This window comes from Artemia sp. Qi Xiang Cuo, unplaced genomic scaffold (assembly GCF_049724085.1).
Source record: "Artemia sp. Qi Xiang Cuo unplaced genomic scaffold, ASM4972408v1 HiC_scaffold_3061, whole genome shotgun sequence".
NCBI lineage: Eukaryota > Metazoa > Arthropoda > Branchiopoda > Anostraca > Artemiidae > Artemia > Artemia sp. Qi Xiang Cuo.
In genome coordinates this window covers 168,354-172,842 of record NW_028300456.1, presented here as the reverse complement: position 1 = coordinate 172,842, position 4,489 = coordinate 168,354, and the positions used below count along the sequence as shown (strand labels likewise).

The 4,489-nt window shown below is 37.5% G+C and overlaps 1 long non-coding RNA gene and 1 pseudogene across 1 annotated transcript; one reads left to right on the top strand and one right to left on the bottom strand.

The window, feature by feature from the left end:
- Positions 1–1,376: 1,376 nt before the first annotated feature.
- On the bottom strand, positions 1,377–4,398 carry LOC148938646 (uncharacterized). The gene is made up of 2 exons (XR_016143661.1): positions 4,219–4,398; positions 1,377–2,178 (listed from the first exon to the last, which is right to left on the bottom strand). It is a non-coding gene; the product is annotated as an uncharacterized LOC148938646 (long non-coding RNA).
- On the top strand, positions 2,232–3,836 carry LOC148938647 (uncharacterized; annotated as a pseudogene).
- Positions 4,399–4,489: the final 91 nt, after the last annotated feature.

The following is a 4,489-nucleotide window of genomic DNA, read 5'->3' as shown; positions in this document are numbered from 1 at the left end:
GGAAATACTCTAGCCGGTAAATACCCCCCTCCCCGGAAAAATAAGCCTTTCTAAGTTTGCGAATTCTATTTTTTTCATTTCCGTAGGGGAAAGATTATGCGCCACTCACTCAAGTTTACGCTGTGTAAAACGCGAGAACAAACCGGTTACTTCGTTAGTTTTTTTTCAGTTTAGTGAGAGACAAGACAAATGACATCATATATGGGAAATATATAATTTGGGCTTTATATTTGCATATAAGGGGGGGGGGGGTAAAGTATTTGGACAGTTAGAAGTCAGAAAATAATTCTTTCTAGGTATATGACCAATATCCCACTCATCAAGCCCTGAAAGTTTCAACTTAATGGCATAGAAGAAATAGAAGAAAACAATTCTTTCTAGGTATGACCACTAATAAATTACAGAAGAATAGCAAGGCATCTGGATATTTTGACTAAAAAAAAAAAAAAATTATAAAGTAAGTTTAATGTTTCGTCTGTGTTTTTTCCAAGTATTACATTTTTTTTTTCTCAATGTACGTATTTCCAAGTATTAAGTACTAATACAAGGTTAATGTAGTTTTTCATTTAAGTGCTTTATGATGATCGTTAATGTTATTTGACTGTGTTCGTGGAAGTATATTTGGCTTTAAAATACACTTATCTATCCTATCTAATATACAGAATAATTGTACCAAACACATTTTGCTTGCAGACCCGCTATACTTTACCCCCCTCCCCTAATGTGCAAATCAACAGCCCAAATTTATTTCTAAAGTAACGATGAAACTAACAAAAAAAAAAACGGTTTGTTCTCGAGTTTTACACAGCGTTGACTAGAGTGAGTAGCGCATAATACACAAGTATCAAAATTCCTTCCCCCTACGGAAATCAAAAACAAAACTCAAATAAAATTATCAAATTTGGAATGCCTTATTTTCAACGGAGGGGTACTTTCTGGAGGGTATTTCCCGCGGGGAGATATTTTCTGAGAGAGGGTATTTTCCACCGGAGGGGGATGTTTACAACCCTAGAGGACAACTGAACAACCTAGACCATCAAAAGTAACAAGAACAATCGAAGCAGCTAAGGTAAAAGGTATTAAAAAATGTCTAAAGTAATGATAAATAAAAATGGAGAACAAGTATATACAGTCAAAATATTTGTTCATTCACAGAGCTCTATTTTGCTTTTGTCCTAGGCTTATGTGTACGTTATCTGATATGACAAATGTATTCCTTGCTCGCTTTACCCATAGCAGCGCTATAATAGGGCATAATAGGTTTGTAATAGCGTAATCCCTTTGCCCTAGTCTGTTAACTATATTTCCACAAAAACCTCATTATGCAGTTAGAAGCCACAAAACCTACAAGTAAATCTCAAAATTAACAAAACGAAAACGATTTTCTTATTTTATTAATTATTTATACATAAAGTTTCACCACTTTTCCCTACACATTATCGTATTGCATCCAACGCGACAAAATACAAGACACGTTCCAACCTATTGGAAAACAAAAGAAAAAAATATATTCGAGAATGAAAACATGTTAAATAATCAGCCACAAAAGAAAACCACTGTACAACTAATCTTAAACGCAGTTTTTTTTTTTTTAAATCCAATAACAGTAAAAAGCACTTTAATTTCACTGGGGATAAGAGAATGAATTCGTCAGGAACCAGTCTCTTCCCTGAGGTTGATACAACCTCTATAAAACGACCCTTAATGATGTAATATCTTATCTAGGAATATAAATTTCCATCTCTAGTGGAAAGTTCTACGACCTAGAAGTTTACTTTCAGGCTATTTTATGCTATTTACAGAAGAAAAAAAAACTTATCACATCTGTTTTTATAGAGGCGGTTATTCTCTTTACGAGATTGAATTTGTTAAATTTAAAGTTTAGATTTTCAACAGCCTCTAACATCCGCAAGAAATGCCACACCAACAGATAAGAACACAAAGTTATTTAACGGCAAATAAAAACCAAACATGATCCTAGATTGAAAGAAAATTTATTTTCAGGCTTTACTAGATTCTTCATCGTCATCTGCTAAAGCTTGGAAGAACCGATTCAGTGATTTTATACATAGTGACCTTCATGCTCACTTGTAGGTGGACTGTCTTTCCATAATATGAAAGCCTGTTCGGATATGATGTCGTTTTCGTACAAAGCGGAGGCCATATCATTAATGAATCCTGGAAGATAGACCATATAAGCGTACATTAATAAAATATATATTATGTGCGATATGAACGCAGCTTCAGCGGCACCGCTATTATCAACGCTAGAAATAACATCAGATTATTATATTGTCAAACTAATAAAATAATTACAGATAATAAAAAGTAGTTGCAGAATCAACTGGCAACACTGATCATTCTTCGTCAGCGATAGAAAAGAAAGCTAACTCCCAGATTGAAGTTTTATAGAGCAATAGCAAATAGAGAATATGTATCACAAAAAGTTTTAACACAAATATTAATTTTTGACAACACGTAATTTAAAATCTGATAATATAGCTACTTTAAGAACTTATTTATATTTACTGCACACTATTCCAGTCAACTAGAAAAATATTATTTAGAGGCTTTTTTTTACAGAGAGAGAGGCTTTATTTAAGGCACAGAGACAGATAGATGGATAGAGTTAAGACACAGAGATAGATAGATAGATAGATAGATAGAGAGAGAGAGAGAGAGAGAGAGAGAGAGAGAGAGAGAGAGAGAGAGAGAGAGAGAGAGAGAGAGAGAGAGAGAGAGAGAGAGAGAGAGAGAGAGAGAGAGAAGAGGGAGAAGAGAGAAGAGAGGGAGAAGAGAGAGAGAGACGAGAGAGAAGAGAGACGAGAGAGAAGAGAGACATAAGAGGAGAGAGAGGGGAGAGAGAGAAGAGGGAGGAGAGAGAGAGAGAGAGAAGAGAGAGAGGAGAGAAAGAAAGAGAGAAAAAGAGAGGAGAGAGAGAGAAGAGAGGAGAAAAAGAAAAGAGAGAAAGACAGAGAAGAGAGAGGAGTGAGAAGAGAGGGACAGAAGAGAGAACAGAGAGGAGAGAAGATTGAGAAGAGAGTGAGAGAAGAATGAGAAGAGAGTGAGTAGAGAGAAGAGAGAGAGAGAAGAGGGGAGAGAGGAGAAAGAGGAGAGAGAAGAGAGCGAAAAGAGAGAAAACAAGAGAGAAGAGAGAGAGGAGAGAGAAGAGAGAGAGGAGAGAAGAGTGAGAAGAGAAGAGAGAGAGAGAGAGAGAGAGAGAGAGAGAGAGAAAGAGAGAGAGAAAGAGAGAGAGAAGAGAGAGAAAGAGAGAGAGAGAGAGAGAGAGAGAGAGAGAGAGAGAGAGAGAGAGAGAGAGAGAGAGAGAGAGAGAGAGAAGAGGGAGTGAGAAGAGAGAGAGACGAGAGGGAGAAGACAGAGACGAGAGATGAGACAGAAGAGAGGAGAGAGAGAAGAGAGAGAAGACAAAAAAAGAAAAAAAGAGAAGAGTGAGATAAAAAGGAGAGGAGAGACGAGAGAGAGAAGAGTGAGAAGAGAGAGAGGACAGAGAGAAGAGTGAGAGGAGAGAGGGGAGAAGAAAGAGAAGAGAGTGAGTAGAGAGAAAAGAGAGCAGAGAGAAGAAAGAGAAGAAAGAGAGAAGAGAGAGAAGAGAGAGAGAAGAAAGAGAGAAGAGAGAGAAGAAAGAGAGAAGAGAGGAGAGAAGAGAGGAGAAAGAGGAGAGAAGAGAGGAGAAAGAGGAGAGAAAGAGAGGAGAAAGAGGAGGAGAGAAGAGAGGAGAAAGAAGAGAGAGAGAAGAGTGCGAAGAGAGAAAAAAGATAGAGAAGAGAACAAGGAGATAGAAAAGAGAGAAGAGAGAAGATAGAGAAGAGAGAGAAAGAGAGAAGAGAAGAAAGAGAGGAAGGAGAGAGAGAGAGAGAGAGAGAGAGAGAGAGAGAGAGAGAGAGAGAGAGAGAGAGAGAGAGAGAGAGAGAGAGACAGAGAGAGAGAGAGACAGATACAGAAAGAGAGCGAGAGAGAGAGGACCGAGAGAACCGAGAGAGAGAGATGAGAAGAGAGAGAAGGAAGAGAGAGAGAGAGAGAGAGAGGGAGAGAGAGAGAGAGAGAGAGAGAGAGAGAGAGAGAGAGAGAGAGAGAGAGAGAGACTGCCAAAGGTGCTTAGTGTGTAAACGTTGCCATATAAAAAACAAACTAAAGGCACGTTTTATAGATGATTCTACAATTTAAATTGTAAACAGAAAATGAAAAGGAACATCTTACCTTTGGGGTGGGCCAATTTGTTGTCAATACTTTGAACAGCATATAATGCTTGTAATTCTAAATCCTGGCGGTTACTAATTAGGTTTGATATAAATTCAGTCCATCCATGGAACTGATACTTGTCGATGACCGTGTGTTGATATTGTGTTGAGGATTGTTCTATAATTAAACAATTTGTTTAGTATGGCCAGTAAAAATTTATAATCATTGTACATATTGAATATGAACACACGGCGCTAGACAAGTGTCTTAGTCCAAGTGTTTACTCAGA